Below are 16,279 nucleotides of genomic sequence, written 5' to 3'. Positions count from 1 at the left end.
ATAAATATAAAAAAACAAGGTAACATGACAACGCCTAAAGTTTATAATTTACCACCAACTGACCCTAAATATATTGAAACAAATGAAATACCAGATAAGGAATTCAAAAGAATGATTATCAAAATGATTAATGGATTCCAAGAGAACATAAAAAAACTGAATAAATTAAGAAAGTTAGTACAGTATATGAATGAGAAATTCAATAAGGAGAGAGATATTGAAAAAGAACCAAACATAAATCTTGAAAATGAAAAGCACAATAAATCAAATATAGTGTTCAATTAAAAGTCTCTCTAATAGATTAAACCATGCAGATGACAGAATCTCAGAGTTGGAGGACAAAGTGGTCAGCCTTGAACATTTAGACAGTATTAAACAAAAGAAAGTATCTATGACCGTAATACACATGTACTCTGGGATATCATTAAGAGCTAAAATTTAAGAATCTTTTGTATCAAAGAGAGTTGTGAGATACAGGTCAATGTCATGGTTAACCTCTTCAGGGAAAGAAAAACAGAAAATATTTCAAACGTTCCCGATGAACTGGACATCATGGTACACGAGGCATTCAAAACCCCAAATAGACAAGATTAAAAAAGAACTTCTTCATGATACATCATAATTAAAATTTCTAACATACAGAACAAGGATAGAATTTTAAAAGTCTCAGGAGAAAAAATCAGGTCATGTTTAGAGGCAAGTCAATCCAAATTGATTATGATTTCTCAGCAAATACTTTAAAATCCAGGAGGGCTTGGAATTATGTGTTCCAAGTCCTAAAATAAAGTAACTGTCAACCAACATTGCTACACCCAGAAAAGTTATCCTTCAGAATTGAAGAATGAATAAAAACCATCCAAGATAAGCAGAAACTAAAATAATTCAATACAACTAAGCCATCACTACATAAATACTTAATGAAATACTACACACACAAGAACTCAAAAACAAACTTCAAATGAGGTTTGTCCTCACAAATGGACAAATCTCATTTGAAGACTAGATAAACAAAAGAAAAATGGGACCAACATAATATTGTAAATAAAACAAAATGGCTGGAATTGATAAATATCTCTCTATTAACAACTATTATAAACTATCTCAACTACCCAATTAAAATATTTAAGCCAGCACAATGAATTAAAAATCACGACCCAAATATATATGTTGTTTGCAAGAGACTTGCCTTAGAGGCAAAGAGAGTCACAGACTGAAAATGAAAGGACAGAAATTAATACACTGTGCAAATGGAGCCTTAAAACAAGCAGGAGTAGCTACTTTCACATATACAACATGGTCAACTTTAAGCCAAAATTAATCAGAAAAGACAAAGAGGGTCACTTCATACTGGCAGAGGGAACAATCCTTTATGAAAACACACTTAAATAAACTGGATAATGTAGAAGAACTTGATACAAAGAAAATATTATGAATCAAAGGGACTTAACAGATGTCTAATGATGTCTATAGAGTAGTTCTTACAACAGCCAAATTCACTTTCTTCTCAAATGTTCATGGAACTTTCTTCCAAATAGATCAAATTCATGCCACAAAACAACTATTAGCAAATATTTTAAAAATCAGTATAATTCCTTGCATCTTATCAGTTCATAATAAAATGAAATTAGAAATCAACACCAAAAAACTCTATGTAAAATATATAAACATGGGAATATTGAATATGATGGATGAATGGTAGAAGAAATTAAGGGAGAAATTAAAAATTCTTGGAATCAAATGAGAATATATCAGAACCTCTGGGATACTATGAAGATTGTTCTGAGAGTTTATAGCTATTAGTACCGACATAAGAAAATCAGAAAGTTCCCAAATAAATAGCCTCATTTTGTCTCCCAAAACCCTAGAAAAACAAGAATAAGCCAATTTCAAAACCAGTAGAATGAAGGAAATTTTTAAGATCAGAACCAAAATCAATAAAATAGGAGAATGGAAAAAAAACAATAAAAAGAACTAGTTGGTTCTTTGAAAAAATAAACAAATTTGATAAAGCCTTACCCAAATGAAACAAAAGAAAAGAAGAAAAAAAAATCTGAAACTCATGAAGTTAGAAATGAAAAAAGGAGAAATCACCACAGACTTCACAGAAATTCAGAGGATCATTATGAAACATACTTAAATAAATTGGGCAATACAGAATAAATTGATATATTTGTAGACACATACAACCTGCCAAAATTGAACTAAAAGAATACAGAAAATCTGAGCAGACCAAAAAATGAGCACTGAGAAGAAACAGTAATAAAAAGCCTTTTAACAAAGAAAAGCCCAGAACCAAAGAGATTATCAGCTGAATTCTATCCAGCCTTTAAAGAAGAACTAATGTCAGGGGCTGGGGATATACCTCAGTTGGTAAAGGGCTTGCCTTGCATGCGCGAATTCCTGGGTTCAATCCCCAGCACTTCCACAAGAAGAAGAAGGAGGAGGAGGAGGAGGAGGAGGAGAACTAATGTCAATGCGCTTCAAAATATTCAATGGAATAGAAAGGAGTGAAGCACTTTCAAATTCATTCTATGAAGTTAACATCATCCTGATACCAAAATCTAGGAAATAAAATTACAGAGCAATATCCCTGATGACAAGGATGTCCACTCTCATCACTCCTGTTCACTATAGTACTAGAAATTCTAGCCAGAGCAATTAGGCAAAAGTCAAGACATGGACCTGGGCTGGGGAAACTTTTCTGGGTTCCCCAATAAAACTGGAGTTCAGGAGAATCACACTCTTCCTCTTCTTTCTGAGAGGACCCACTCTCTCCCTTGAGAATGTCCCCTTTCCCGCTTCCCATCCCTTTGTTAGCTCATGCCTGTTACTCCTAGTGACATGTCTGAAATCTTTCTGACTTGATCACAAGAATTGGGGTTTGAAAGGAGGGGAGGTCTTTACACTCACTCAGTTTCCTGGAAATCCTATCGCTGTAACAGTTTTATAACCAAAATAGTAAAATAAACATACTTAAATTTCTTTTTTTAAAAAAAGAAGTAAACTCATCATACTGTAGTCATACACATCTACCCATGTTTTCAGCAACAAAATTCACAATAGCCATATTATGAAACCAGCCCAGATGCCCAACAACAGATGACTAGATAAAGAAAATGTGGTCTATATACACAACAGAATTTAATTCAGTCATAATGAAAAATGAAATTATGTCTTTTGCAAGAAAATAGATGGAACTTGAAAGCATTATGTTAAGCAAAATAAAACAAACTCAGAAAGCCAAGGGTTGTGTTTTCTCTCATGTAGAAGCTAAAGAGAAGAAAAAAAAAAGTTGCAGGGGTGTAGATCTCATGAAATTTCAAGGGAGATGAGTAGAGGAAAAGGACTAGGGTGAGGGAGGAGGGGTGGTAAAGGGAAAACAACAGGGAATGGTATTGACCAAATTATATTGTTTTATTGTGCTAATATGTAACAAAAAATCAAATCATCACTTAAAAAATTTAGAACTAGGAAGAGGTCCTTTTTTTCACTTGGGCATGGGCATGCTATATATACAAGTTTGCATTCTGCTCTTTTCAACTTAACGTAAGCATGTTAGGTTACTAACAAACGTCATGTCTTTAATGATTACATACTATTGAACAAATATATATGCCAAAATTTGCAGTCATTCCCCCATACATGAGCATTTTAGGTAGGAAGTTATCAAACAATGTTATATTTGTATGTATAAACATTCCATGAAGAGTAGGGGGACTGCAATATTTAGAAACCAAACGGAAGCAAAAAGAATCAGCCGCCAGTAGCCTCCTGATGTCTAGGCAACCGTTCAGAATAGATGCAAATGTGTTTCAGGGAGGAATACGCCACAATGAAAACTGTTACTCTACATAATTAATACATACTAATTTTTAAAAAGAGCCTCAAAAAAAAAAAAAAGCTTTACCAACTGCCTCAATCGAGATCTGCCAAAGAAATCTGTCATCCTAGCAAGCACATTAGAATAAATGGTTTTTCCCAGAAGTCCCACCTACTTCATAGCCAGACAAAAATGCTCATCAAGGAAAACCATTCTTTCTACAGCAGCAGAAACTGATTCGAGAGTAGTGCGAGGTAGGGGACAAATGGTAGGCAATAAATTCTACTGTCCCACTGTAATTGGATAAAAGTGAATGATCCAGGCTCTGCAACACAAGAGCTGTAAGGAAAAGGAAATGTAGTTGGTTTTCAATCCCAGTATGTCAATAAGGAAATTTATTTTAAATGTTCACCAATGTCGGCAGTATAGTCCTTCATATTATTTGCAGGAGTTACGAGCAATTTTTTTAAATATTTTTCTCCCTTTAAGTAGCATTAGATTTGGGATGATATAGAGAGGATTCAACCTATAGTTAAGGGCCATCTTAGTTGAATTCTGTGCTTAAATTTTTCTCAACTACCCTGAATATATGTGGAGAATATGAAATAATTTTAGTAGAAAATTTTCTCAATAGTAGTAGTTCAAAAATGTATCAGGGAAAATAGAAAGAAATACCTCCATTGATGACTTAGAGAACTATTATGGCTGATACTACCAAAGCAACATACAGATTCACTGCAATCCCCATCAAAGTTTCAATGACAGTCTTCACAGAATTAGAAAAAAAAATTCTTAAATTAATTTGGAAAAACAAGAGACCCAGAAGAGCCAAAGGAATACTAAGCAAGAAAAGCAAAGCAAGAAGCATTACAATACTTGATTGGGAATTATACTACAGAGGTGTAATAACAAAAACAGCAAGGTATTGGCATAAAAACAAACAGGGAGACCAATGGAATAGAAGACATAGAGACAATCCACAAAACTATAACCATCTGACATTTGACAAAAGTGCCAAAAATATATCCTGGAGAAAAGACAGCCTTTTTAACAGTTGGTACTAAGAAAAGTTGATAGCTATATGTAGAAAAATGAAATTAAACCCTAATCTCTCACCCTGAACAAAACTCAAATCAAATTGGATCAAAGACTTAGGAATTATACCAAGAAACTTTACAAGTGCTAGAAGAAAACAGAGGGTCAACACCCCATCATGTAAGTGCTGGCACCAACTTCCTCAACAAGACCCTCAAAGTGAAGAAATAAAACCAAGAATCAATAAGTGGGATGCCATCAAACTAAAATAACTTCTGCACAGCAAAGGAAATGATGAAGAGAGAGCTCTGGTTGCTATAGAACGGGAGAAAATCCCGGCCAACTACCCTTTCGGTAGAACATTAATATCCAGACTATACAAAGAACTCAAAAAACTTAACACCCCAAAACCAAATAAGCCAATCAATAAATGGACAAATGAACCAACAGAAACTTCTGAAAAGAAGAAACACAAAAGGCCAATAAATTGATGAAAAAATGTTCAACATCTCTAGCAATCAGGGAAATAAATGCAAATCAAAACTACACTAAGGTTTCATCAATCACCAGTCAGAATGATAATGATCAAGAATACAAACAAACAACAATAAACGCTGGCTAGGTTGTGGGGAAAAGGTACACTTGTCCATTGTTGGTGGGAATGCAGCCTAGTACAACCACTCTGGAAAGCAGTTTGAAGATTCCTCAAAACACTAGGGATGGAAATACCATACGATGCAACTATCCCACTCCTCAGTATTTCCCCAAAAGATCTAAAATCTGCATGCTACAGTGACACAGCCACATCAGTGTTTATAGCAGCACAATTCACAAAAGCTAAATTATGGAATCCAACCAGATGTATATCAATAAGTGAATGGATTAACAAATTATGATAAACACACACACACACACACACACACAGACACAATGGGGTTCTACTCAGCCATAAAAAAGAGTGAAATATGGCATTTGCCAGTAAATGGATGGAAATGGAGAATATCACACTAAGTGAAATTAGCCAAACTCAGACACTTAAAGGTTGAATGCTTTTTCTCATGTGGAAGCTAGAGTAAAATAAAGGAAAGGGGAAGGGATGATAAGATAGCATGAAGAACCAATCAAATACAAATTAATAGAGAAGCAGAAGGAAGTCCAGTAGAGGAAGGGGAAAGAGGACAGGAAGGAAAGGGGGAGGATAAAAGGGGGATCAGGAATTGAAATTGATTTTCACGCATGTATGAATTCATTGGGATGAACCCAACTACTATGTATAACTATAAAGCTCTAATAAAGAGAGAGAAAAAAACTATGGCTAAATTTACTTATGGCTTGAAATTTTAAGAAAAAATTTGTAATAGTTTTGCAAAGTGTTTTAAAATTTAAAATAGTTTTGACCAAAACTTTTTTAAATGGACATAAAAATAAGCTGCATAAACCCAAGATATAAAGTGATTGAATCTCTAGATCTTAAGAAAATATAAATTGCAATCAGAGAAGTTACAAAGTATTCCACCAGCGGCTCAGGAGGCTGAGACAGGAGGATCACGAGTTCAAAGCCAGCCTCAGCAAAAGTGAGATGATAAGCAATTCATTGAGACCCTGTCTCTAAATAAAATATAAAATAGGGCTGAGGATGTGGCTCAGTGGTTGAGTACCCCTGAGTTCATTCCCTGGTACCTCCCCCTCAAAAAAAGTATTCCAAAGAAAATAATTTTTATGGTGGAGTTTATTAGACACTGTACTGATTACTCAGATAATTTCTTCATTTCCTTCCCTTCCAAGTATCTAAGAATACAGCAGAGGATTTTCTCTCTAAAATTTTTTGGAGTAGTTCTGAGAGAGAGAGAGAGAGAGAGAGAGAGAGAGAGAGAGAGAGAGAGAGAGATATGACCTGGAGTCTAGACAGACTCTTCAGAGCTCTTCCTGTATACTAATCCTGGATTTCATTCATTACTCATCTCTTAAGAGGTAATCCAAACACATTAAGAAATAAAGTGCTTTTTTTTCTTCTCTCTTCTTTTTGGCTTTGGGAACTATTTTAAAATTAATATTTCCTGTTCCCTCCCAAGAACTCTGGAACTTCTGCAAACAGTTGTTAAATAACTGCAATTCCTTCCCATATCCATTTACTGTCACTCCCCAGATAAATAACACCCACTTTAAGGTATCATAGTGTCAAATGCTATAATAAAGGAAAAATTGATTTGTAGCAGCTGCTAAACACAGGCTTCTAACTCAAGGAAACACTGCAAAGGAGAGAAATTCTTGCTTTAGTTGAGGATTGTGACATTTCTAAACTCTGTAGCACTTCAAAGCCCCATTACTTTAGAGAATATATAACTCAACTTGTAACTTATTTTTCATTTTCCATTGGAGTTAAACTGTATTTAAAACAATAATGAGGCCCACTAATTTCTTTTTTTTCTTTTTTTTTTTTTTTTTTAGTCATCTGCTTATTTTGTTGTGCAACACCAATTTACTGGAGTCAACTGCTTCATGATTTACTTGGGTAAATTTCTGCTGCTCTGTTTTTGTTTTGTTTTGTTTTACACACACACACACACACACACACACACACACACACACATATATATATTTAGTTGTTGAAAGACCTTTATTTTATTTATTTATATGCAGTGCTATGAATCGGACCCAGTGCCTCACACATGCTAGGCAAGTGTGCTACTGCACAGCCACAGCCCCCTGCTGCTTTTTAAAAATAAAAATAAAAAAAAAACTCTATCCAATTTTGGAAAGGAATGATTGCTGTAAAACATATACTTCACACATCAAATTCATAACATTAGTCAGGAAACATCAAAGGAAAATCTGTTCCCATCATCTTTCAGAAAGAAATCTTTGAAAACGTGGCTAACCAAGGATTTATATAATCTAATATTTTTAAAGAGGTTTGTTATTTAGTTAAGAAACACATTAAATTGAGCCACATTCAAAAAAGAGAAAACAAGATTCTCTTTGGGTTTAAATCTTCAGAACAGTGGCTTTGCCAAAGAGTGGTAACAACCTTGTTAATGCAGTTCACAACTCCACAATTAAATGATTCACTCTATTTCATACACCATTGGTGAGCTTTTAAAATGAAGGCTCTTCTAAGGCTTCAAGATCCCTAGTTCCACAGTGAAAGGTGCATTGTCCAAACCCAGATCATCCATTGCAATGTTGGAAAAAAAAAAAGGTAGAAAATTGTAGTTTCCCAATTTATCAAAGAAGTATTTGATCTAAGATTGAACCACAGCACCTGTAAGCACCCTTAGTTAACATATCTACTAACCAGCAAAAATTCAAAAAGAATGACTCTGGAAATCCTTAAGAAAGTATCACAGGGAGTTCATTGCCAAATGGATTTTGACATCTGGATGAATGGTTCTCATGTATCTCATGATACATGTATCATGATCATGGCAGCTGAGTTGAAGCACCTACAGTTTGGTGTACTTCACAGGTGATTCTGATGCCTGCCCAATCTAGAATTGCTAATCCAGATCACACATTCAAGATCTCTTGCATTTTGTTACAGAAATTAACTTTGACTTATCCTGCTCAGGCACAGTGGCACATGCCTATAATACCAGCAACTCAGGAGGCTGAGGTAGGAGGACTACAAATTTGAGACCAGGTTCAGGAATTTGACAAGACCCTGCCTCAAAATTTTAAAAAGGGTGGGGGGATGCAGGTCAGTGGTAGAGCACCACTGAGTTCAGTTCCTAGTACCTCAAAACAAATAATGTAACCTACCTTATCAGATTTGGATTGAAATGTAATTTGTCCTTAATTTCCAGGACTGATAATAGTCTTTGCCTCCTCTGAATAAGATGATTCTCTACACTGTAACAACTTTCACTATGTCTGGCTGAGTCTCCAATGATCATAGAGAAAGGAAAGAGGGAAAGGGATGGTTCTACTAAAAAGAGTGAGAAGTGAGTTCAATTAGCTTAGTTCAGTGCTCTCAATTTCTTTAGAGAAAAAGAAATTTCTAGACTTCAATTTCTATTTCTAGACTACTGTAAGAGCTGAATCTAGATGAAACACACAACACTGCTTCTACTTGGAAGTTCCTAACTCTTCAGAAAACACTATGGATAATCTATCGACAATTTTCTGTAGCTAGTCTGACAGTAATTCCTGATAATGTCAATCACTGTCTCTCGATGAGGTTTTGCAAAGCCCTTTGGGGTTTTTTTTGTTTGGTTTTTTAGTGTCAGGAATTGAACCTAGGGGCACTTAACTGCTGAGCCACACCATCAGCCTATTTTATATTTTATTTAGAGACAGGGTCTCATTAAGTTGCTTAGGGCCTCCCTAAATTTTTTGAGACTGTGTTTGAACTTGCAATCCTCCTGCCTCAGCCTCCCAAGCCACTAGGATTACAAGCCAAAATTTGTTCTTGAGGATGTGCTAACATGCATTTTGTTCTTGTACCTCTTATTTACCCACAGAAGTGCCTGGAACAGAGTCGGCACTCAATAATAAATATTTGTTAAATAGTTACTAGTCTTTTGCCATGTAAAGTATATGATATTTAAGATCATGAAGTACATAATAAATTGATTTGTACAGCCATTGTAAAATATCTTTGCTTGTTATTGATCTACTAGAGTTGACTTTTATTTTATAAACATTCTCATCAATGAAAATTGTTCCAAATATATTAGTATTCAGAGATTTCTCACCTGTACCATAAGACAATTATAATACAATTCCAAATGTTCAGCATTAGTTTACAAATTAAAGCTATTCAATGCCAGGAAATACAAGATGGCCCTAGACTTCAACCTAATGTATTTGGATGTATGGTCTCAGTTATAAAAGATCTTCATCCTTGGGGCTAGGGTTATGGCTCAGCAGTATAGTGTTCACCTCGCACATGCAAGGTGCTGGGTTCGATCCTCAGAACCACATAAAAATAAATAAATTTTTTAAAAAGATATTGTGTCCAGGGGCTGGGGATGTGGCTCAAGTGGTGGCGCGCTCGCCTGGCATGCGTGCGGCCCTGGTTCGATTCTCAGCACCACGTACAAAGAAAGATGTGTCCGCCGATAACTAAAAAATAAATATTAGAAAAAAAAAATTTCTCTCTCTCTCTCCTCTCTCACTCTCTCTTTAAAAAAAAAAAAAGATATTGTGTCCAACTATAACAAAAACAACAACAACAAAAATCCTCCAACCTTTTACTCACAAGAATCATCCCAAAGGAGACAACTGAATAGGGTTGCTGTGTCTGAAATGGCTAGTTGATTTTTTAGGATGGGCACTTCCTGTTGTCCTATTGGCCCATCAATAGAGTTCTTATCCTATTCATATTGGAAGATAAAAGCCCTTTCTATTGAAGTAGAGCTTAGATTACATGAATTAACAAGCAGGAGTAGACTCTTTCCAAAGCAATGATCTCTAAAATTTGTCTGTCAATACTATTTTGTAAACTAAATTGTAATCTAAAGCACTAGGGATGCCTGTCAGTTGATGTGATTGTATGGCATTGCCTTTTGTAAAGTAATGAAAGATCCTTTTACCAACAACAAATGTGTTATTTGTGTTATGAAAGGTATACCTTGTTTTACTAGCTTGAGATCTTTGGGGATATTATTCATGTTTTAAAGGGATAGAGTAAGGTGTTTTTAAAAGAAAAAGATAACAGAAAATCACCAGCCAAATGAAATTTTGCCCAGGTAAATTTTCTCTTTCATTGAATAAACATGTATCCGAATGTTCTTGAAGCCAAATATTCAGCAATAAAGAACAAGAAAGCCTCCGTCCCTCCCCTCCATACAGTTTACACTCAAGAAGGAATGGTATAGATTAAGAAAAATGCAAGTGCAGTTGGTGTTACCAAAAATTCAAAATGATATGAGGCCATTTAAAAGAATATCCAGGGATGTGGGGATGTGGTATTTGGGAGGAGACCTGAACAACGCCTGACAATTTGCCAAGAAAAGTGATCAGAACAGCATGCTCTTGGTCCAGAGGCAACAGAGAGACTGTTGTGCAAAAGCAACTCAGAAAAACATAATAAAGCAAAAGTTAGAGAAAAGACAAAGCAGCAGGGTAGATGTTTGTGGAAGGCCCTGCCACCATCTGAGATGTTTGAGACTTCATCCTCAGAACAGTAGGAAACTATTGAAGGGGATAAAGCAAGTATCACATTAGTGGTTTCATGAAAACTCACATCAAGCAAACGACACTCAGAAAACCATTGTTAAAGTCATCTTTTTTGGCTTAGAGTTTCCTCTGCTGATCGAAGCCAGAAACATGCCAGGGTGGTGTGCATGTAGTCTGTTTTAGGCAGTGAGCTCAAGGGATGGGAGTAGGGGGATAGGGAGGAAAAAGAGAGAGAGGGAACACCAATCCAGGGGTGCACCACTGTGCAGATTTCCATTGTGAGTAGCAGGTCTTTACCTCACTAGGGACATTCCAAGGGGTCATGCAGAGGTGCCTTAGAATCGTCTAGTCAAGGAAGGCTGCTGGCTTATCACTTCCCATTTTCAATGAGCCCTGCTAGTAACTCCCTTGAACATCCAGGCAGCACACGCATCCCAACAGTCAAAAGCGTCCAAGCAGATGTGCCAAAATATAGCCACAGACATGCCCAGGATTGAACTAGAGGCTAATGCTATTCCTAACTATTTGCAAGAGTGATGCTGAAATTAAAAAGCAGGATAAAAACATGAAAGGCAGAAGACAAGATTATCAAGAGATGCTACTCCATTTCCATTTACTCAAGAGCTCACTGTAAATCTGGAATTATTCATTCACTTAAAGCAGAAAAGGCATTTGGAGATGCTGAAAAGGAGAACTTGTCCTCTGGTGCCAATTTCATCTATAACTAATGCTTTGATCATTCTGAAAAACACTATGTGCAGGCCCTGTGCAAAGTCCATATTACATTTAATGCTCCCAACACTCCAATAATGGGGTACTAGCATTATTATCATATTTGTTGCCTACTACTACATAGCAAACTAAACCAAACTCAGCATCTCAAAACAACAATAAATGTTTATTATCTCGCTCACTTCACCAGGTCAAGAATTTGGAAAGAGTTTAATTAGGCAGTTCTAGCTCATAGTCTTTAAGAGGTCACAGTCAAGACTTGGCCAGGATTACAGACATCTAACGACTTCCCTGGGCCTAGAGACCGGCTCCTAGATGGTTTACTTGCATGGTGCTGGTCTTTGGCAGGAAACCTTAGTTCTGGACTGATTCTCCTTACTACGAAACTGCTGGTCTTCCCCAAGTTAAGAGATCCAAGAGAAAGGGCGAAGCAGGACCCACATTGTCTTTGATACCAAGCCCCAGAAGTGGCACACCCTCATTTCTGTGGTATCTTACCAGTCCTCAGAAGTCAACCATATTCAGCTCAGGAGGAGACTGCACAAAAGCATGAATACCAGGAGGCAGGGGCCACAGGACATCTTGGAGGCTGGTCACCACAATCACCATTTTACAGTTAAGGCTACTGTGTCCAGAGAGATCAAGTAATTTTCCTAAGGTTACAGAATAAGTTGTGGACCTACAGTGAAACCTGGTTCTAAGTCCTATGCTCTTAATCATTGTACCTACTGCCAACCTAATACTCAAAACCAAAGATATTTATCCACAGGGAACTGTTTAATCTAAAATAACACTAAAAGAAGGGGGGGGGAACCCTGGAGCCTACCAATAGACTTAATTTGGCACAAATTTCTGACTCTAACTTCTTTCATTTACAGACTAAATTGTCAGATTTATAAACACAGGTGTACTGTGCCAAAATTAATCAAAAGTTACATGGCATAGTGAAAAGAAAGGGCACAATCTGAGAAAGTTTAATTTAGTAAAATAAACTGACTTCAAAGCAATCCAGATGGTTTCAATACTACCTTTTGTAAAAGAGGGTGGGGGAGATTGAGGGAATGATAATGAGACATGACTAACCATTTCAACCTCTCTAGGAGATGGAGGCAAGCCCTGCTTTTCTACTTATATACAAGACCTTAAACCCATTAAGGACTGATGACTGAAGGTTTCTATAAATTATACAGAATGCTCAACCTATGTACTTTGGAGGAACTGTGGGTTTAGAGTTCTCAACACTGCTGGACTTTGCAATTAAAGTAAAATGTAAAAATTCAGGAAGAACAAGAACACTGTAAGGTTCTCTTCACCTGTATCCATATGGCAACATCACAGTGTCAATGAACGTCTATATTGGCATAGAAACATAAGAGAATGAGCAACAGTTATCATCCTTTGGTCTAATCAATACCAAACATGTCAATATGTAAGGCCCTTGGAGAGAGTCTAGAGATAATATTCTCGGTGTAGACAATCTCCTATTCATCAAACCAGCTTCTAGCTTGCTCTGTCCCACAGCCTCTGCAGGCCCACCAGCTAACAGAGGAAGCCATCTGAATTCTCACTAATGAGGATGTCAGTCTAACTTTCCCCACGTTCCATCCCCCTCCTCTTCTGCTCTTCCAGAACAATGCCCCATTGTTCAATATAAATAACAAGAGCTTCAAGTACTGGTTCTTTTCAACTGCACTCATTCTGAAAGATTTTGCTCTCTGCATTTCTTTCTCTTTTATGAAAGCAAACGAAAAAACAGGCACATCATGGGCTAAGATCCACACAGCAAATTAAAGCCATTCCCCACTCAACGGTTTCCAGCAGTTTTTCATATCTGCAGACCAGACCTACAAACTCAATCATTTTCATTCATTTCAACTTCTTTTACAAAGCATTGGGAATGGAATAAATTAGCCAGCTCATCTTTCCCTCTGTTTCATAAAAAGCAAAGCACTATTCCTTTAGAGAGTGAGCTGCATGGAATAGACATCATTTATTCCATAAAAAGAGCTTGACAAATAGGATAAGAGTTATACAAGGAGGTTAATTAAGATTTCAAAGGATATAGGGAGATTGAACTAAAAGAGGCAGGGGTTCCAACTCAGTAAAGCACCTGAACCTTTGAGAGTTTTTTTTTATCTTAAAGAATGAAGTTTTAGAATATCATTATAATAATCCTCTAGAATATTTACAGCACTATTTTGTTTTGTTTTCTGAGAAAGTAGACTCTCCAAAGCATGACATAAATCTCATCGTCTCTTTTTTTTCCATGCATCTCATATTCACTGATGCCAAATCTCAGAGGTCTGTTGTTTCAAAGGATGTATACACCTGCCTAGAGAGATGAAATAATTAAACAGAAAAGCTCCACGTCAAATCATAAGACAACTAGCAAAACAAAAACAAGAGTTTTTAACCTGAGTCAGAGGTATTGGATAGTGGAATACTAGGATAAAATAGAAAATAAGACAGAATTTCTGATAAATGATGGAGAGAGTGCTTCAAGAAAGTAAAGTCTCAAACTTCAAAATTGACTTTGGATCCATCTGAAGCCAGAAATATCCATAAACCCATTCCATTCCAGAAGCAAGTGGATAAGCTGTGACACAATACTAAGCTCCTAGGGTTCTCACTTGTGTGGGGCCCCTCAAAGGACAATTCTGCTTCTGGTTTTATATTTGTAGTTTTGAGTCTCTATTCTCATAGAGCACCCCGAAATTTAGGACTTGGGGATTCACTTGTGCACTATATATCATGTCTATAAATATAAACAAAGCAAAAAGAAACAAAATACTCAGAGCTGATTGGTTACCCAGGGACCCTCCTTGGAGTCTTTCATAGGCTTCCCATGATACTTTGAATAAAATCCAAACTCTTTACTGGGTTCTGCACAGATCTTTGTTCTTCAATCCTAAATTATTCCATTCTCCCTCTGCCCAGGACTCTGGTTAGACTATCCTCCTTGCAGCTCCTCTGTGTGCAAAACTCTATCCTATCTCACATCCTATGCCTGGGATCTGTCTCTGTGGGGGAGGCTCTCTTCCCCTCTCCACATTGTGGCTCCACCCTTGTCTAAGTAAATAATTATACTCTCTGACTCTTCTACTCTTGGGGTTCTCTGACACACCCACATTCTTTTCTCCTGCAGCCCTTTGCTCAAGTTGTATTATGTATTTTTTTCCTCTTTTTTACTTGTTTAATAAATCCATTTCAGTATAATCCAGAAAACTCCACCAGGGCAGCAATGATGTTTGTCATGCACACCGCTATGGATCAAGCTCCTAATCAGGGGCTGACATATGGTACAGCTCCTTAAAAATGTGTGCTAAGGATGGTGAGTGAGTCTTGCAACAGTTTTTCTCATTAATTGAACTTAACTCTTTGTAGCACACAATAATAATAACAACAACAACAACAACAACAATTTTGGGAATCTCATCATGTCTTTTTAGATTGACTACTTGAATGGAATATAGTATATTCCCAGCAACTTGAGGCTATAGTAATAAGCGATATCATGCCTTATGACAGTGGAATGCTATTCTTAGAGATTGATGGTACTTATGATCAGTATCAGCAATTTATGATTTTGCTCAGGTGAAATAACTGAGAGAAAAAATACAGTTTATGACTTTGCTCAGATGCCTGAGATTGCTATGCATTTTGAAGTTTTATGTCTGCTTTGTGTTTTCTTGTTTTTGTTTTCTGGTTCTATCATTATCAGGCAATCAAATTTCCACTTCTTAAGTTTCCTGGGGAAACTTCCTTAAGCGACTCACAGCCTTGTTCTGCTTTGTCTGTTTAATCTGTCTATGGGCTAGAAAATTATATAGTAATCATGGAACAACATGGGCAAAGTAGAAGTGGACAGGCTCCTTGTGAGGTAATCCAATGAGAAGGATGACATCCATTTTAGACACTGGAGACAGTCATTGCTTACTTCAGGGTGGAAGAGTTGGCAGGAAAGCTTTCCCTGAATGAGTGAAGTATGATCAGAGGACCAAATGGCTAAAATGGGGTAGCCCCTCCTACCCATTTGAACTCTCAACACTTCTAAAAGGAACAAGACAAATGCAAGCTTATTTTTTTTTATTGGTTGTTCAAAACATTACAAAGCTCTTGACATATCATATTTCATACATTTGATTCAAGTGGGTTATGAACTTAAATATTAATGTAATGTTATGTGGAAAATATATTTTATTCTTTTGTAGAAAGGAAAATAATTCAAAAGGAAAGGTAGAAAAGTAGAGAAGGAAAATAATTCAAAAACTTACTGAAAATAATGACAAACATCAAAAGTAGAAAAAAGAACCTGCATTTAAGGATACTTTTCACATGTATTATTGGCCAATAACCACATTAATGATTTGTCCCTCCATGAGGAATTCTTTTTGAATTTAAAAGAAGGAAAAAGTAAATTGAAGAGCAGATGAAAATGGAGATATCAAATCTATGACTATTTGTTTTTTTAAGAATGAGTCAGCGGAGCTCTTCTGGATGATTAATTACAAAGTGCAAGAAAAAGAAGCATTTGGGCCCAGTAGCTCTCTGGGGAACTCGCCTCCACTATTT

Source organism: Callospermophilus lateralis, chromosome 8, assembly GCF_048772815.1.
Source record: "Callospermophilus lateralis isolate mCalLat2 chromosome 8, mCalLat2.hap1, whole genome shotgun sequence".
NCBI lineage: Eukaryota > Metazoa > Chordata > Mammalia > Rodentia > Sciuridae > Callospermophilus > Callospermophilus lateralis.
This window is presented reverse-complemented; position numbering follows the sequence as displayed.